This window comes from Cupressus sempervirens, chromosome 3 (genome assembly GCF_028749045.1).
Source record: "Cupressus sempervirens isolate cs-2001-9-10 chromosome 3, ASM2874904v1, whole genome shotgun sequence".
NCBI lineage: Eukaryota > Viridiplantae > Streptophyta > Pinopsida > Cupressales > Cupressaceae > Cupressus > Cupressus sempervirens.
In genome coordinates this window covers 660,062,089-660,083,556 of record NC_143120.1, presented here as the reverse complement: position 1 = coordinate 660,083,556, position 21,468 = coordinate 660,062,089, and positions in this window count along the sequence as shown.

The following is a 21,468-nucleotide window of genomic DNA, read 5'->3' as shown; positions in this document are numbered from 1 at the left end:
GGGTTCATTTTGGGCCTTCCTTACATACAACCATATTTTAAAAAATTATGTGTGTGTGTGTGTGTGTGTGTGTGTGTGTGTGTGTGTATACATACATATATATATATATATATATATGTATATGTACATACATACATACATACATACATACATACATACATACATACATACATACATACATACATACATACATACATACATACATACATACATACATACATACATACATATATATATATATATATATATATATGTATATATGTATGTATGTATGTATGTATATAGACACACACACACACACATAGATGCAATAGTACATAAGTTCATACACCACCATGGTAATATTAAAACAAGATAGAAAAATACACAACCATGGAAATGTTCAGTTTAAAAATAATAATTCCAACATTGATAATTGACATTGATAATATATGAGCATAGATGTAAAAAGGATATCGTGATTTGGAAGGGTTTCATAAACAATTTTTTCATTGATAAATCCTCCATAGCTTTCCTCCAAGGCTTGTAGAAGGTCCCAATGAAACAAAGTCACGAAAGGCTTTATATCTGTAAACATGATATGGGAATGGCTTGCATAAAATTATAGAGATTTCTATGTCCATATAGAAAATAGGATTAATTTTTATCATGTTTTAAGAGTTCATTGATAAGGTTGTTGTAGTAGGTCACTTCAAATTTGTTAATCCCACCTTTGATTGTGTCATCTGTTCTCACCAAAAATAAGAAACTTTTTAAAGAAAGACGTTGTTGATTGCTAGTCATTTTTGTTTAAGGGTTAAAAAATTGGCTCACATGGTAATGTATGTAACTAGGGTATGGAAAATATGTATGCATCCAAGCTCGTGTCTTTCATTAGTTTCACATCTTCCTACAAATTACATAGCCCAAGATAAAAATAATAAATTCATTAGGAGGCTAAAAACATAAAATGGAGTAGATTCGTGATCTTTCATGGATAGTCCATCAAAACTCCCATTCTTTCTTTCATATAAATATTCACTTAGGTAACCAGAAAATGTCCCTTAGAGCTCCCACTTTTTCTTACATATAAATATTCATTTGGGTCCATTTTAATGGTACCTTCTCTCTAATAGAACCCATTTGCTTTTTTATGCCTACAATTGTTTTAAAATTTTGAAAATAAATGATGTGTATCTAGAGATTGTTTGTCTTTCCCATATCACATCAAATGATAAAATTATAATGAAAAAAGAAACCAAATAATACAACATTGATAAGTTAGTTCTTCTAGAGCATACATCTCTAAGAATTCCTACATCATCCATGAAAAAAATATAATCTAGAACATGTGCCTTGTAACACATGTCCTTTGGTGAAGTGGGCTATCTTAGCTATCTAGTGACTACAATATTATCAATAGAGAAAATATACATATTTCAACCTAAAATATGAAGAAAACAATGTTCTTAAATTATATATGTGAAAAAATATTCATATTCATGTGGATACATATGACAAACTATAACAAAAAAAGGTTCCAAACCTACATAAGTGACATCATTTTCCCATCTTCTGGTGCATGTCATTTTTTCATTGTATCCAAAATAAGATTATGCCACTCTAAATTGAGATTGCATGTGCAACTACTTTCTATATGCATGGAAAATAGGTGGAGCTGAAAAAATGCACCACATTTACATTTATTTAATAGGTGTATTAAGTTTCTAAAATTATAGACCATCATGAATATTATAAATCTAGCTTCTATGGCCAAGAGAATGTCCTCAACAAGCTAGCACATAGAAAGCATTGATTTGCTTGCATTTTGAGGACATTACCCTTACCTATAAGAGTCAAAGTTACAATGTTCATGATGGTCAATAACTTGAAATATCTAATTAAAGACCTCTAACAAAAATGCAAACCTATTGCATTTTTCAGCTCCACTTAATGTCGTATGCATATGAATTGAGATTTCATATTGAACAATGACCTCCTTTTGCATTGCTTGAAACCAAGAGATTCACATAGTTAGTTGTCATGCAATCATAGGTTAATATTGAGCTTCACTTGGTTTTGAGAATAGTTTAATATCATCTACTAATTAGGGCTAATCACGTGAATTTGGAAGCTCATTTGCCCCCACCCCCCATCTAACATCTAAATTCCCCATTAACATCTAAAATCTTTAAAAAAAGATCAATCTTTAAACTACCTAGAAGTTGAGCTACTCTCAGGGGAAGTCCAACTTCATTTCTCACAAGAAATTGATCATAATTTTTTAGTTTTCTTGTACATCTAACATGGGTACATCCATGAATGTCCTCATCGACTCCTACATAAAATGAACCCAATATTTAAAAAATAACTCCTAAGAAATAATAGTTCGAGTGAAATAAACACATGAAAAATGTGTGAGAAAAAGAGGAATCTGCTTACCAATAGGCATTGTTGACATTGCAAATGACATTACCTCTTCAGTTATGTTCCTTGTAGTGGGCGGTGTAGTGAACATATGATCAGTGCTAGGAGCTGAAAATAATATTATTAGAGCTATTAAAAAAAAATTGTTCAAGTAAAACATAAGTGTAGGATAGAACATGCAATGTACTTGAATCACCTAAAGTACCATCATCTGGGGCATTATCCTTTAATCTATTCAACACCCTCTATAAAAATAAAACATATGCATTTTATTTAATGGCATAAATTAAAGAGTATACTATAAAACCTATTATTGAACGTTTCTTATAATTAAAAACTACATTAATACTTACTATATAAGTCTCAACTAGCTGTATCAACTCATCCTCTCTGTGTTGTATTTGAGGGGTTTGAGGTCGAACTAATGTAAATTAATGCTCTTGATTATTCCTTTTCAACATCCCACCCTTGCATTTCATCCATATTTACCACATTTCTCACCCATTGATCGACCCATCTCACCCCTATAAATATTCTCCATTTATATCTCAATATACCACATCAACACAACTCCCATTTCATATTGATTACTTATTTGGACTACTTTGTCCCATTGATAATTTTTGATAGTGGAAGAGAAATAATTATCTTAGTTGTTGATGAGAACCAATAGACATTATTTTCTAGCTTAGGGAAATAAAGAGAAGATATGGGTGTAATGAAGGAAATGCCATAATTTTTGTTTCATTTATGCCTCTTCATTTTGATTTTGTTCAAGGGAAGCTTTTCAATGCTAATAAATTTAATGTTTTACAAGAAAATACACTTGAAGAATTGTTAGCTCATAAGCAAGAACATGGTGTTGAAATAGTACAGAAAGTGCTTGACATGAGAGGTCTGCAAGTGAGGGTGTTGACAAATCTTGAAAACTTGAAATTTGAAATGAAAGCTATCAACAATCAAGCACCTATGCAAAAGTTAAAATAAAATGTGAATTTTATTTTAGATATGGTGGATGTGGATATTTAGGAGTTTGATTAGAATTTAAGGCACAAGAGAGAGTCTTTTGCAATATACCAGAAGGAGAAGGAGCGGCTTCAGATAGAGACTACAAGACAGAAACAATAGCTAGAAAACATAGAGGATATTATGGGAGCACTGGATAAAATCTATAAAAGTGTTGTGGTAGGTACTATGATATTGGAATCACATGCAAGTGTCTTTGAGAATTTACAATCCAAATATCAGGAGGACTACAAGTTGTGCAATATTTCATGTATTGCATTTGCATTTTCTTTTCCATTTCTTATAAGAGTGTTTCAAGGTTGGGAACCACTTCAACATCCTTTCCATGGTTTAGAGGTAATTTCATTTTGGAAGAGACTTCTACAAGGGAATGAGCCTCGTGATTATGGTATTTACATAGAAGCAGAACTTGCTTCTTCAACTCCTTACACTCAACTCTTCACTAAAGTTATCCTTCTAGTAGTGGAAATAGCTGCTAAAAATTCCTGGGAGCCAAGGGGCATTGAACCTATGCTACATTTTCTAGAGACATGGGATAAGTTACTACCAGTTTTAGTACTTCATAACATTCTAGATCATATAGTGATGCCCAAATTAACAACAATAATAGATACTTGAGATCCTCACAGGGAGACTATGCCAATAGATGCATGGTTACATCCTTGGTTTTCATTGTTGGGCTAGAGCTTGGATAATGTGCTTCATGCCTAGCATTCAAGTGATGCATCTCCATATGCAATTTTATCAACTTGCAAAATTTTATTTGATCCCACTAGCTAGGAACAACTGATTGTTCATTTTATTGTACCTAATTTGATGACAATTCTACAAGAATTTTTAATCAACCAAGCTAATCAAAAACTAGACCAATTTAACTTGGTTATGGCTTGTTTCTTTCTAAGAATATCTTCTGTGATATGTTTTTATAAAATTTGTTGCAAACTCTACCCATTTTTCCTAGTCTGCATTATTTTTGTGCAGGATCTCTAGGTAACTCACTTAGCATGGGTTGAGTGAGTTTTATTGTTTTATTATTTGGATTCTTGAATATGGATGCAACTAGATCAATTTTTCTATTGTACTAAGATGTAGTAAGCACCTTAAAATAATCTCTCTGTATATATACATACATACATACATAGATCTATAAGGCCCCTTCCCTAGTACCCTATTATAAATCTTAATAACACAAATATGATTAGAGCTAGGAAGAGTATGGAGATGAGATGTCATGTTTTTGTCTCTTGTGTATAGAATGTGAATTATATACTATTACCATACACCTTATGATAGAATGATGGTACGAAGGTTTTGGGATCTAAGTATGTCGTGATTGACATTTTTTTTAGCAATAAAGAACATGAGATCTTATTGAGACTGATATATATTTTAGTTATGGTTGTGCTAAGTATCCTATTTATAATTTCATTAGGTTGATAAGCTAAGACCCTATGGAATAAAGACTTGAGATGTCATAACTTAGAAACTATGTTGATGAGTTCATGGTATTTTATGATCTATTAGGATAATTGATTTAGGTGGTCATTATGGAAAGACAAATCAACACCCACTTTTGTGAGTACTAATAATAATTATAGATGGAAATTGTTATCAAAATTGGATAAGAGCCTACTTGGTAGAACTCAGCATAATGTAAATATAATAAGACAATTATTGTGCAAGTAGTATTAGGTGGAGATGTTATGGTGGATGATAATTAAGATGAGGATACAATATGTTGACTAACAAGATGCAATGGATTTATCTAATGATTGATTTTGAACCTATTTAGACATGATTATGCAAGCATCTTGATTACCTGACACAAGTGATTTTAAATACATATGCCTCATGATTTTCTATCTTATAATGATATCAGGATACTACTAAAAATCTCACCAAGTTTAATTGAATAAAAGATACTAGTTGGGATGTTTACATTTTGGTGGATTTTACTTATGATATGCACAATGACCTAATTCATATGCCTGATGATTTAATAGTTATGGATGAAATATTTCATCACCATGATAGAAAATAAAATTTGATATGATTCATAATATAAATTTTATCGTGTCAGGTAAAGATTAATGTTGATATGCAAATTTTGAAATCTAAATGTTTTGAATGCTTTTTATATGAAAATGATTAGAAAAAGAAAGTTAGTTATGAAAATTTGAATATGTTAATTTATATGAATCATGCAATATTAAAATTGTTGTGCACCTATATACATGTATTTTTACATGATTTTTATTGGACTATTGATGCTTGAGTTTAGTGTGTAGGAAATTGAATTTTGGAAATTAATTGGGGAAACAAGGTCCAAACTTATGTGGACATAGTATAGCCAAGGCAAATCTTTGCAAGATTCAAAGCCTCGTTGTGATGTTTTTATTTCATAAATTTAAGTTACATGTGTGTGTAGTAAATTTAATTTCATAAATACATTAGGGACATTTCATGGTGAGGTGTAATGTGTTGTAATGTGTCACTTGACACTTGTAATTATTTATGTGTTGATGACATGTCACCTAGGGTTTTGGTCATGGTTGCACTTAACCTTAAACTAATTGCCTTTCAAAGGATCAATAAAATCCACTTGGAAGAAGGATAGGATGGGTCACCATCATGTGAAATTCGAATTCAAACTTGAAAAGAATTTTAGAGGGTTAAAATGTGGTCCGAAAGTGCTATTTTTGGTGAAAATAAGCCACCCATATGATAGCATAACATGCTAGGGGCATAAATTTAACCATTTTACTACTTAGCTAGCTTAGGGGACCCCTTAACCAATGCATTCTCCCACCAATTCGAAAATTGAGGTTAGCCCCATCTTCCCACTTAGTCAAAGGTAGAAAAATTGGTAGGGACAAAGTTGTAAGAGATAGTAACTTGACGTTTTTGCCAAAATGAGTTAGTGGGAGAGTCTTTATAGTCAACCTGAACAAACTAGTGGGGTGTTCACCCACTCTCTAAGTTTAGAGACAATTAGGGATTTTGGATGAGGAAGGACTAAGGAGAAGGGAGCTCTTCAATAATTTTCATTTACCTTAGCTTGGACCAAGGTTGTGTTGACAATTGGCTAATAGTGATTTGTAATTGTTGTCATTAATGGAACCACATGATGTACATGTTAACATGAAACCTCAAAAATAAAGATACTTAGTGGGTGGTAATTAGAAAATTGTCTAAGTATAGAATTTGGTTTACAATAGTATATTGTTTTGTTCATAACATGTTGCAGATGTCATATTATGACAAGTGAAGTTACATGGAGATACTATACATGTTGATGATGATGTGGATAACCTTGAAAGTTTGTAGGGACTGTATGGAATAGATATAATCATGTTTTGATGATACAAGATAGCGGAATTGAGGGAAAGAAATGTTTTGTTTGCAAAACAATTACTTGTCCAATTAGGGCCGACATCCTAGATGTTTACTCTAATTTGAAAAAGTGAATTGTGGTCTTATCTGACCTAGCAGTAACTTATTTAAAGGCATGGTATTTATGAAAAGACTTCTTGGGATAAGAAGTGTGCTATCTTGATATAATGAGGAAGTGAAGTACTTGTATATGCGAAGTGAGAAAACTTGTGTGAAAGCAGTATATGTGAAGTTTTGTATGAGTTGTCTGGTGATCCTAGAACAAGCTAAAGATCTGAGATTAGACACGGAAGAAAAATAACAGTAAATTACTTGTTTGATCAGTGAGCTCTTCTTGTAGTTGAAATTGCATGTTTGGGCAGTGGGCTTTTCTTGTATACATTGTACTATAACCCCTAATAGGGTTGACAAAACTCCTAACAAGGTTGGAATCTCCTAACAAGGACAGCTTATACTGAATTTTCTTCTTGACTCCTAATAGGGTCCATCCTCTAAAAATGAACTTACATATCAGTATATTATCTAGTGGGTATCATCCCCACCAGGGTTTTCCCTTGGCCAAGGTTTCCCTAGTTAACAAAATATGGTGGTATGAGTTATCTTTATGCATTTCTATTGTTACTATTTAGCATTACTTTATTTCTTAGTTATACATGTTTTAAAGTAAGTAATAATATCTAGTTGGAAACTAAAGTTTGTAGATTACTAATTCATCCCCCCCTCAGTAATCCCTATTTCTAACAATTAGTATCAGAACACAGTTACTTTGAAGTGGCTTAACAACTTAAGTAAAATCCCTATGGATATGGAATAGTTGAAGAAGAACATTGAAGAAGCTCTTGAACAAATTGATCTCCTTATTGAAGAAAGATATAAGTTGAAGGAAAAATATGAAGACTCCAATCCAAAGTATATATTTTTTAGTTGAAGGAAAAGATTGAACATCTGAAATCCAAGCCTAAATCTACTAAATTTGAAACCACTGATGATGACTATTCAAAGTTAAAGATAGAATACAAGATCTTGAAGCATGAATTGAAAATTAAAAATCTAAAGTTGACTTTGAGAAATGATCCTCACAAAGTTGAATCTAATTTTAAGATTGAAAATGAAGATCTAAGAGCAAGTATGGCAAAGAAGACATTCAAACTTGAAACATTGAAAGAAGATCATGAAGAACTCCTTAAATATAATACTATTGTAAAAGGTGAATTAACACAGTGTAAAAAACAACTTGAGAAACTCTATTCTAGTAGAGAAAAGCTTGATAACTCAATGTCTATACAAAGACTTTCTTATGACAATACTGGTCTTGCCTATCTAATTAACATGTCTACAAAGAAACTTGAGATCAGATTAGATCCAAAGAAAAAGAAAAATTTGATGACAAGATTGAATCCAATCAATATTTTGAGAAACCTAAAGAAGCTGAGCAAAACAAGGAAACTAAAATCTTGGATGAACCAAAGCAAGTGGAAACTCCTAAGGAAACTAAGTATGGATTTAGAGGTAAGTTTTTTTTATGTAATGAAATAGGTCATATGAAAAGAGATTGTACTAATAAGTCATTCAATTATGTTAATGACTTTTATTGTCATAATTGTCATGGTATGGGTCATAATGCAATTGATTATAGGAAACCTAAGTATGATAATGATAGGAGAAATAGTAGAATGTCTAGATATACTAACCCTGCAGGTAGAAGAAGATATAATGAAAGGACATCAAGAGAAGGAAGATCTTATGAAGATAGAAGATAGATCATGTGTGGTATATGTGTAACAAATGAGGACACATTTCTTGGAAGTGTCATGTACCTGATAATTAGTAGAATCCAAGAAGCAGAGCACCTACATGCTAGTTATGCAACAACTTTGGACACACAATGAAGTACTGTAGAATGGACAAAAATTTTGGAGATAGAAGAAACAATGGAAGAAACTTTGAGAGAAAAAAAAATGATAAAAGGAATCATGAAAGGAACTCTGGAATGAGTAGAGACAATGAAGAACAAAGAAACATTGTAAGTGAACTTTGAGAAGAACTAAATGAAGCATTTTTGAAAGGAACAAACATCTCAAAAGAAAAGTTAGATGATAATACAGAGAGATCAAAGTCAATTGTTGAGTTTGATTCAATTAAGTTGAATTAAGATTGTTCACAACATCAAAATTTGAGAACTTCAGATAGAGACCAAATTAGAGGTAGCAAAATTGGGAAAAGATGTATCTTGTTATGTTTAGATGGTATCTAAGCTCACTTGTGATTTGGAGCTCATCTAAAGAAGTTATGATGAAATTCAAAGTTACTGATATTACAGTAAAGATTAATTATATAACAAAAGATGAAAAGTCATTTTTTGCAGAGACTTTTGTGATGCCAAGTTTTGAGTATATCTTTCATAATGGAAGGAGGTTGTAGTAAACCTCAGGTGACATCCGAAGATTGGATAGATTATTTTGAGCAGCTATTTGATTGCAAAACTCAAGTAACAACTTTTTCATATGGTGAAAGTATGCAATTAATGGAAGTTCAAGTTGAGGGATAAAATGGAGTACATAATTGATTTTACTTCATTATGAACACATTTGAAGCAAAGAGCATTCCAAAATGACTTGTTAGAGCAATTTTGAAGCAAACCCTATTTTTGAAAAGAGGTATTTTATCATTTTTCTACAAACTTTGTTCAAAAATAGATATTGTTGATAAAGAATCATGGACATGTTAGTTGTTTACAGTGTTGAAAATGAGGATAGACCTAAGTGTAGGTAGTTTCCATAAAACCTAGTATGGAAACCCTAACTTTGCATTGTCTATCACTCCAAACAATGTAGTCTATCTGGAAGATGCATAAATTTATTTTAATTGCAAGTTTGAGTTGATTGGAAGTGAATATATGAATAAGGATATGGAATTGGTCTTTAGCCTTGGCATGTCTATGAAGCCCTGATTTGAACACTTAAAAGAATTAGACTTGTTTAAGTATCATTTCTACCATTAATTAGATACAGATGAATGGACTCAAATCATACTGAGTAGAATACATGATGGAAAATTATGGATGCAAGACAATGTAGTAGACATTTCTGTTGACCTTATACATGAGGTAATTGGTCTTAGCAAAGAAGGCAATGTACCCATATGTGAAAAGATGGTTAAGAAGAAAGTGAAAAGTTATACTAAGGTAGAATACAATGGGAAGGCTATGGTAATCAGCTCCATCAAGTAGGATGATGTGATATCTCTTAACAAAATTATTTCTCATCTAGTTTGTGCAAGTTCTAAGATAGATGAACTTTTAGCTAGATTTATTTATGCAACTTATAAGATATGTGTTGAGAAAGAATAGGTAAATCTAAGTGAAATAATAAAGATGCAACTCTTGCAAAACCTGGAAAAGATTAAGAGAACAAATAATGGTGTTTTTAGATTCCAATCTTTGGTTAATCACATATTCTTCCATGTGCTGAAGAGATTTCCCTACTTATTAGTAATAGATGTAATGAGTAGTGACAAATGCATTATGGAGAAGATTACAAAGCTATGTAGAAGGCACACTATAGACAAGATATTGGACAACAGAAACCTAATAATGAAAATATTCCAAAATGAGATGAAACAAAGATTTAGGATCTCACCTGCAATTGTAGATAGGTTCAAGGAAGACATATGTATTCTATTTTATACAAATTATACTTACATTCAAGTAGTGAAACCTCGGGAAACATTTTTAGATCCTTTGAGCTATGATTTGAGTGATGCTATTATAGTTGGCTACATTGAATTGTTGTTAAACTCATAGAAAGATAAAGCTAACTACAGATTTGGCACATTTGATGAGATTACATTGCATGCTCATCAAGCAACCTTGAAGAAAGCATCTCACAAGAAGGTTGAGTCAATCATGAAGAAGGCATTATCTAATGTCAGAATGTCAAAGAGTGAATCTAAGGTTGTGAGACAGTCATTAAAACGAGGTATACTAAACATACAACCCTTGTCAGTTTCAATTGCTGAGACAACTTCAGAGAAGAGCATACCATATGTTGCGGTATCTAATGTTTAGCCTAGTGAACATAAGAGAAAATCAAAGAGATTATTGAAGCAGTGACTACAAAGGAAAAAAGAGTCAAATAGATGGCTACAAGACCTGGCAAGAGGTAGAAAGCATTGTTGACAATTGAATCTAGTGATGATGAAGAGGTTGAGGAATAGAAAACCAAGGAAGCAAAAAAGGTGACTCCACCTAAGCAAGCAACAAGAAAAGCTCAGCAACCATGGAAATCAAAGATTGAGAAGATTAACACAATGATTGCTAATGAGAGAAACTTTGTTTAAATGAACAAATTTTATGACTTATACAATAATTTTGAGAAGGACCAGATTGATATATCTACCATAAGATATATCATAGCAAATGATTTTAGTATGAAAGATATCAAAGGAGTAGTGAACCAGAAAGTCTATGACAGACTTATAGATAAGAAGACTCCAACAAGGGAAGAATACTTTGAACTTTGGAAGTCTATGCTAAGGACAATCTACAATACTAAAGATGAGGATGAGATTAAGAGTCTATTAAATAACCTCGTTCCATACTTGAGGAACAAATTGAGGCCATTTTTGTTCATGGTTGGTGAGAAAGATAAGTTGAGAAAGGAGATAGTAACAACTATTAGTCATATGTTTTCACAAATAGCATCTTCTCCAGCTCCTAATACCTCAAAAGTATCAGCAAGTGGTGATAGTATGAAGATTGATCAAACCATTGTTACTCTTAACATTGATGATACCAATCCATTTGGTGGATCTAAACCAAATATACTTGACACCAAGGATGTTGAAGAAAATTTGAAACAAATTGAGGAAGAGAAGAGCCTAATAGAAGTTGAAAAGAAGAAGATAGAAGAAGCCAAGTAGCAATTGCTTGAGGAAAATTAACGAAGAAGAAAATAAAATATCAAAAGAGAAGAAAGAAAAAAGAAAATTAACGAAGAAGAAAATAAAATATCAAAAGAGAAGAAAGAAAGAGAAGAAAAGGAAAGGAAAGAAGAGGAAGAGAGGAAAGCTAAAGAAGCAACAAAGAAGAAGAAGGATGAAACTAAACCATCTAGTTCATCTACTCTGCTCTCTCTTGCTAGTTTGGCTACTAATGATGATGATCAGACTGATATGATTTCATCCTTATCTAAACTTTTATAGAAGAATAAAATGGTGAAAATTTTACAAAAATTACTAATGAAAGTGACTAACAAATTTCATAGTACTTTGATAGTACATTACACTGAGTCAAATTTTGAACTAAGAGCACAAGTAGTGCTAAATTCATTCAATGAAGAGTTTACTAATTTTTTGAATGTTGCAAAAGTGAAGGCTCAAATTCCTCATGATGCTAACTTGTTTAGCACCATTTGCCATAATATCAAGAATGACTCAGTCAATCTTGATACATGCATAAAAGAACTTCAAAAATGTCAGCAGGAAGGGAAAGATTTCTATGTTAAGTGCACCTTATTATACAAATTGACAAAGGATTTGGATAGTTAGATAGAGGCAAAGATAAGAGGGCTTGAAGCTTTATCCAACTAGATCCTTCACCCTTCTAGCAAAGTTGATGATTTTGAGAATCAAGTTGCCAGTGTTCACAGCAAGATCAAGAAACTAGAACTTTGGAAAGAATAGATTTTGAAGAGAACATCTAATATCAGATAATCTATTGCTCTAAAGTTATCTTTTGTTGAGAAGTAGCTAGAAGAATGTGTCAAGGCCAAGGACACATATATAAACTTTTTGTATTCAGATATCAATGCAGTTGAGATTGCATCATATTCATTGTGTGCAGTTCTCTCATTAGCAAAGTCTACCAAAGAGACATGGAACAAAGGTATGGACAACTTGAAGACCATTTTTGATGATTGTATGAAGATTATTTTAGCATAAGGAAAAGATAACAGTTTTGATATTTTTGGTCAGCATCTTGACATTTTGACCTTATTCATTGATGTCAAAGGGGGAATAATAGCAAAAGAAAATTGGAAAATAGAAAATTTGGATAGCAAAGGGGAGAGATATGAAAATAGTATACATGTGTAGTATGAAGTATATTGTAAGGGGGATCATATATATAAAGTTGTAATAGATGTAATGTTTATTTTGATAGTTAAGTTTTGTCACTTAGCCAATTTTCCCTATTTTGTTGCCATCAATGCCAAAGGAGGAGATTGTTGACAATTGGCTAATAGTGATTTGTAATTGTTCTCAATAATGGCAACACATGATGTACATGTTAACAAGAAACCTTAGAAATAAAGATACTTAGTGGTTGGTAGTCAAAAAATTGTCAAAGTATAGAATTTGGTTTACAGCAGTGTATTGTTTTGTTCATAACATGTTGCAGACTGTTAGTGTAGTTTTTTATTTTTCTTATTTTTCTAGGTTTTTTCTACACTTTTAATAATCTCACTTAGGTTAATAAAGCATGTCTTATTAGGTGAATGGTTGTGAGGTGTCACCTTCCTACATGTGAGGATCCATTAGCTATCTTGAGAAGATACTTTGCTATCTTTAGTCTGATAGATGGTTGCTCCTCATTGGTTGGTGTTGCCACCTCCTCCCTCTTCCTAGCCTATATAAGCATGCTACCTGGCTTGTATTTGTATCTCTTGTTTTTGCATCCTCTTAATGCTATTTTGCTTCCAGCATTTGCATTATTCTCTTGGAGACTAACTCTATTATGCTATTTTGATTTTGTATCATTTGCATTCATAGTTTAGATATTTACTCTTTGCACTAGTTTTCTGGGTTATTAATCTTTTCAGATTCTAACATGGTATCAGAGCTTTTCTATGTGCAAGAGTAGATTTTAGTTTCCTTATTTGAGAGACTCGGGGGGGGCAAATAAACTTTATTGTAGTTTTTTGAAAAATGAAGTATGCTCTTCTCTTGCATCTTTGGATGATCTTGAGAATTAGAAAAGGTTTGACAAAAACGGTTTTTCTCTGGGGTTTCAATCTCAAATCTGACAACCAACTTGCATATTTGGAGTTTTCAATAAGTTTTGCAAGTTCCAGCATGCCATTGATGGACTTAAGAAGCTAATCCAGCATTTGCATGTCAAATTTTGGTTGCTGGGGTCGTTTTCTAATTTTTGGAGCCATTTTTTACTGTTAAAGGCGTCTGATTTACACTACAGCAACATCTTTTGTTCATCAGCAAGAAAAATGCTTTCTGGGTTTTGTTTGCAACCCCAAAAAACCATCTGGGTATCTTTTAGATTTTGCATTCAAGCTGTATATTTTTCAGAATCGAGCATGCAAAGCTACAGCCATACCCCTCTCCATTGGCAGCAGCAAATTTAAATGCATTTTTCAAATGTCTCGTTCTTGCTCATACGAACTCCAATTTTGATGATTCTTGTTATGAACTTGGCTATTTTTTTGTGCTCTATCCACTAGTGGAGTTTTTTTTTTTTTTTCATGCATCAATTCTTTAGAAATTGCAGATTCTCAGCCGTGACTGTGCATAGTTCTCATTTTGGAAACTTCGAAAGATCATAACTTTCTCATACGACCTCGTATCGAGGTGATTCTTTTTTTGAAAGTGCATGATTTTTTGAGTAGATCGCGGTGGTGCTATTTGTTTCCTTGATTATTGTGCCCAAGTTTCACTTTTAGCATATGCTCTTCATGAGGGTTTGTAATGCATTGAAATCAAGACCACTAAGTATCTCTTTCTAGTGGTAGTTGTAAATGCACTAAAATAAAGTGCCAAATCATATTTCTTTGGGGGGGTTCTTTGATTGAGTAAAAAGGGGGGGGCATTGTTGTGGCTGGGTTCTCTTCTTTCTAGCATTTCTTCTCTGCATTTCTTCATCATGGATCAAACAAATATGCCCATCTTAACTCCATACAATTACTTTGAGTGGAAATCACGCATGACAATTCACTTAAGAAAAGATGGATTAAATAGGATAACTATGGGACTTGAAACTGAACCTGCTAAAGATGAAGATAAGCCTAAGTGGTTTAACAAATCTGATGAGGCATTTGGAACATTGTGTTTGTCTATTTCTCCTGACTTGCTATTTCACATTGAGTCTTTGGATACACCAAATGAAGTATGGACAAAGCTAGAAACACTATTTGGCACACAAGATTCAATGAGGGGTCATATGTTGGAAAATGAATTAATAAGTTTGAGTCCAGGCAATTTCAACACAATCCAAGATTTCTTCACCAAATTGAAATCACTAAGGTTGCAGTTAAAACAATGTGGAATTGAAAAGAAAGATGAACAACTGATTCTCAGTATTCTCTCTAAGCTAAGTTCAGAATATTCTGTGTTTGTCTCTACCTTCTATGCTACTAAGGGTGCACTTGGTACTCAATTCACCATGCCATCTCTAGATGATTTTGCTATCAATCTCACTCGAGAACAGGACAAGCTAATCCAGATGGGCATTCTTAAGTCCTCTAAGTCACATGCCTTGGCTGCCAACCAAGGCACAAAAGAACAACAAGGACAAAGTAGTAACAACAATAGTAAGAACGAGAAACAAAAGAATAGCGAGGAGAAGAAGAATCAGATGCTGGTTTCTTCAAAAGCAACTATTGATACACCATCTTCCAAGGGTGATAAGCCTAAGAAAGAAAAGGTCAAATGTGCCTATTGTAAAAGACCTGGTCATGATGAACATAAATGTTTGCAAAAACAACTTGATCACTTGAGATACATTCTTGAGAAGAATAATATCAGTGTTCCTGAGTCTATCAAACAAAGTTCTATTGAAGGGTCTAACAAAGAAAAATAAAATAGCAAGGGGAAAGGAAAGGGCAAGGCTCTTTTTGCAGTTGCTTCCTCACCATCCACTTGGGTTCTTGATTCGGGTGCTTCACACCACATGGCTTCATCTAAGGAAGAAATTGCATCCTTAGAGCCATGTACTATGCCTTCTATGTTGGTGGGTGATAACACTCCTGTTGAGGTGTGTGGGAGAGGGTCTGTTGATGTGGAGGATGGGACATTCCATGATGTTCCTTGTGTACCCACAATGTCAACTAATCTCCTATCGGTATACCAGATCACTCACACAAGTTTAGGCAAGCAGGTTGAGTTCACTCCTAGTTCAGTGGAGATATGTGAGGTTCATAATGATTCTACAGTTGCAGTTGGGAGAGCAGATCATCAGTCACGACTCTATATGTTTTCTCACTTTGTTCCTGATCCTCCTTTGACTGTTTCACTCACTCACTCTAATGATGTGAGCAGATTATGGCATGAGCGGTTTGGCCATCTTAACTTCCACTACTTGCATCAGCTTAACCAACAGAGCATGGTCACAGGGTTGCCTTCTACTTTGACATTAGAGTCACTTGGAATACATGATATATCTTCTAATGGGTCAACTTCACTTGAGCAGTCTTCTACCTCCACTTCTGATGCAGAGAGTGATTCAAAGGACTCACCTCCTTCCTCTCCTAGTCATCATTTACAAGTTGATGATTCTCCTCTAGATTCTCCATCTTTTGGTCCACTTTGGGCTAGACAAACCTTGCAGTTTGCAGGTGATTGGGTTGGAGATCCATCAGACACCAAGCAGATTCGTTCACAATTCCAGGATGCTCTACATATCTTCATTGCTACTGCCTCAAATCCACAGTCCTTTCATGAGGCTTCTAGTATTTCTGAGTGGGATACAACTATGCAGGAAGAGTATAGTTCCTTGATGAGAAACCACACTTGGGATCTTGTCCCTTTTCCTAAGGGAAGAAAACTTGTTCGATGTAAGTGGATCAACCGGACAAAATTTGCAAGCTTTGCTGGAGGTGCAGGATGCTTCATCTTTTGGGGGGGCCTCTTCCTCTCACTTGGAGTCCTAATTTTCTTTGGGGAGTCTCTTTTCTCTCTCTTTTGGGGGAATTTTATGTACATGGATACCTCATCAGGCTTGACGTGTCGGGACCCATTTCTGCATCCACCTAAGCTTCGCTTATGGGGGGGTGTTAGTGTAGTTTTTTATTTTTCCTATTTTGCTAGGTTTTTCCTACACTTTTAATAATCTCGCTTAGGTTAATAAAGCATGTCTTATTAGGTGAATGGTTGTGAGGTGTCACCTTCCTACATGTGAGGATCCATTAGCTATCTTGAGAAGATACTTTGCTATCTTTAGTCCGATAGATGGTTGCTCCTCATTGGTTGGTGTTGCCACCTCCTCCCTCTTCCTAGCCTATATAAGCATGCTACCTGGCTTGTATTTGTATCTCTTGTTTTTGCATCCTCTTAATGCTATTTTGCTTCCAGCATTTGCATTACTCTCTTGGAGACTAACTCTATGATGCTATTTTGATTTTGTATCATTTACATTCATAGTTTAGATATTTACTCTTTGCACTAGTTTTCTGAGTTATTAATCTTTTCAGATTCTAACACAGACATCATATTATGACAAGAAAAGTTATATGGAGATAGTATACATGTTGGTAATGATGTGTATAACCTCATAAGTTTGTACAGACTGTATGAAATAGATATAATTATGTTTTGATGATGCAAGATAGTGTAATTGAAGGAAAGAATTGCTTTGTTTACAAAACAATTACTTATCCAATTAGGGCCGACATCCTAGATGTTTATTCTAACTTGAAAAAGTGAATTGTTGTCTTAGTTGAACCAGTAGTAACTTATGTAAAGACATGGTATTTATGCAAAGACTTCTTGTGATAAGAAGTGTGCTATCTTGATATTATGAGGAAGAAAAGTACTTGTATGTGCTTGTGAAGTTATGTGAAGTGAGAAAACTTGTATGAAAGTGGTATATGTGAAGTTTTTCATGAGCTATTTGGTGATCCAAGAAAAAGATGAAGATCATAGATTAGAAAAGGAAGACAAATAATAGTAAATTACTTGTTTGAACAACAAGCTCTTCTTGTAGTTGAAATTGCATGTTTGGGTAATGGGCTCTTGTTGCATACAGTATACTACAACTCCTAACAGGGTTGGAATCTTTTAACAGGGATTCAAAGTCTCCTAATAGGGACTACTTATACTGAATTTTCTCATTGACTCCTAATAGGGTTCATCCTCTAACAAGGAACTTATATATCAATATATTATCTAGTGGGTATCATCCCCACCGAGGTTTTCCCTTGGCTAGGGTTTTTCTAGTTTTAAAAAAAATGGCATTATGAGTTATCTTTGTGCATTGCTATTGTTGTTGTTCAAGATTAATTTATTTCTTAGTTATGCATGGTTTAAAGTAAGTAATAATATCCAGTTGGCAACCAAAGTTTGTAGATTATTGATTCCCCCCCCTCCCTCAATAATCCATAATTCTAATAGGTTGGTACCCATTCCATGACTCTCATTGCACTGTCTCAATGATGGTGTTCTTGTTTGTTTGGCGTTAAAATTCATGTAATGTGTTTGTGTTGATATTGTCGGTATATGTCATTGTTGTGATGCATTTATTTTGCAAATTTTTCCTTGTTTTTATGTGCGTGAATGTTAATGGGTGTGAAGGCTTCACTCACCCTTGGGAGGGAAGAGAAGCCTTGGGTGAAGCGGTTAGTTGGGCTCAACAATGAAGTTGAGAAATTCTCCTCTTGGAGAGGGTTTAGTTGTTCATGGAGTATGGGATCTATTGAAGCCATATGCCTTATTTTGTGATATGGGAGGTATAAGTGTATTGGTGTATTGAGGACAATGAATTTGATAGCCTTGAAAGGGCATGATGCAATTGAAAATATGTATACTTGTATGGATATGGAATTCTCCTCTTTGGAGATTCCACCTTTACCCATGTCTCATAATTCCAATGGTTAATTAATTGTGCTAAACCTTGGAGGGATTATATATGTATTGTGAAGTTATGTTTGTATGGATTATGCTTGAGTGTAACCTATTTGAGCCTCTTTTCCCGTAGCTCGGTGGGTGGCTTCATGGAAGCCTAGGATGGGAGGTGAGCCTCTATGGTTCTTGTGTAAACATTTTCTTTTGTAGGTTTGGTGTTCAATGGATCCAAGGAAGAAGCTTGGTGATACCCATGTTTTGATAAAGAAAATATTGGATATATCATTGAGAAATGCATTTGAGAGGATGAAATCCTTCTCTAGGTTATTGAGTATTGCATTGTAAAGATGAACCCTGAATCTATGTCTTTTGTGAATTTTATTTTAAAAGTGAGATCTTCATTTTATGTACATTGTGGTGAAGATTGGATCCATGAAAGAAATGATGAAATTTGAATATTATTGTATGTGTTTGTAACATGCATTTAGATGTAACAAAATGAAAGGATTAGTAGTATGATAGTCAATGTTGAATGTGGAAGAGATTCATTTTCAAGAGTAATCTAATGTTTTGGCACTCAAAATGAACTTGCAAATGTGGAGCCACACTCATTTTGATTAATGAATCAATACAAGAAAATGTATCTCAAAATATGATTTAAATAAAGAAGTTTCATTTTTATTATTCAATAAGAAGTACTAGTTTAAGTTCTCTTAGTGATAGATAAGAAATGAAAAAAAACCTACTTACTATAAGTATAAGTAGTTTTAATAGAATCATTACTTGGCATGCGTATGGAAATGTAGAACAACTATCAAAATAAGACTCATAACATCATAGTCAAAATAGATGATGAATCAAATGGATAATTCCTATGAGAAAATAAGCCTATACATGCTTATTAACTCTATGTATTTTGTATGGGAAGTGGGAAATAATTCCCCTCCCTATTATAGACCAATAAAATAATCCTAAGAAATATTCCCTAAGATCTCTGACTTTTAAACCCAAGATGCATAAACCTAGTATATATCAACTCTAACAATAAAAATAATAATATCATTTAAAATATTAAAGACTATTCCAAGAGACTCCTCCAAAAATGGGCACATAACCCTTGGGAGAGGACATACATGTTCCTATCACAATATTTATAAAATTATATTAAAAAAAAGAACTTACCCACTTCTCTAAGAATATTGACTATGCAATAAGAGGTGTGTTTTTATCTCACTATCAAAGAGGGGAAGTTGATAGGAAAGTACATTGGAGGAGAGAGTGTTCCACACATCACCAAAAACCTTCTTCCCTTTTCGTACACTTAGAAAGTGTTGTCCGTTGCTGACTCATGTCAAATCCCCTTTGTGTAGATGTCCCTTGAAATGTGGTAATTGGGAAGTAGAATTAGACAAGAATGGGGAGATTCATTTGCTCAAGTGAACTACCTATTTGAGGAGGTTCAAGTGAAGAGAATAGTGGCTTTGATTATCAAAATTCAGCAATAGAGAGATAAGTTAACCAAAAGCCTATAGCTAGATTGTATTCTCTCCTTCCTAGGGGGGTTTATTGTGTGTTTCCGATAGGCTACTCTAGCCTCATGGACATTATTAAAATGTTTCATGCATTCATTCATTCAAGCTCTTGAAACCTAGTACAAAGTGCATAATGCATAGGCTTAGAGGGTAACAAGGTTAGTATGGAAATTTTGGCTAGGTGCATCGGATTTGGAGATGTTTGGTGGGAGAGTCACATGGGAGTTTGGGCTAGCATTATATGTATAGGTTAATTAGTAGAGATATAATTGGTAGTTAGTAAGACGAAGGTTTGTGAGAATTAGTAGAAAGTAAGTTGGGAATATACAGTAGGAAATGATATAGGGTCCAATATTAAATTTAAAATTATTATGGTTGATAGTAGTAGTATTAGAGAATAATAAGATTTAATAATTAGAGGTTTCTTGGTATGTATTTATAGATAGGTAACATGGAAATTGGAGGTGATTAAGTATTTGGTGATTATGCTTTAGATATATATATATATATATATATATATATATGACATTTTTATGTAATCATATTGTTCCATAATATATAGTTAACACAATTAATATATAGAATGTGTTGGAATCATTATAGGTTAATTAATGTATCCTTAATCAATATTATATGTTACTCTTAAACAAGGATATTGATTAGAACCATAATTGTGAAAATAAAAATGAAATGTTTTAATGAGGTATGTTACTGAGGACAAAAAGAGAATTATTTAGCTTGTAGATTATTAGTGGTGAATAACTCAAAATTTGAAGTTGGACTTGGAAATTATATAGTTATAGTTTTTATTAGGTAAGTTAGTGAGCTAATGTTCTATATGTGAAGGTAAGTAGGAACAAGTGGTCTCAATAGATGTGAATATGGAAATGTAACATAGTAATGAATAGTGTAAGTCCTTAGTAAATGTGAATACTAGGAGATAGAAAAGTTAGTAATTAGATCCATTGAATATTGAATCATGATAAGTTAAGTTACCTTAGTTAAAAAAATGAAATTGGTAATAATGAAGAAATAATTCTCTATCTAATTTAGGTACCCTTTTACGTAACCCTGCCCTTGATGCAAATCTCACATTCATACCTAGTTGAATGCCATGACATGACAACTAGCAAACCCTAATGTATACTAACATCAAGAGCTTAAAGTATTTGACTTTCCTTTCAACTAATTAATGATTTTGTATCACAAACTACTCCCTTATCTTTTGATGTCGAGTTGAGATGAACCTTCAACCAACCTAGTGAGGGTCACCTTGGTTAGGGTGTTAGAATTATTTCGCAACCTTGTATGCATAATAGTTTGG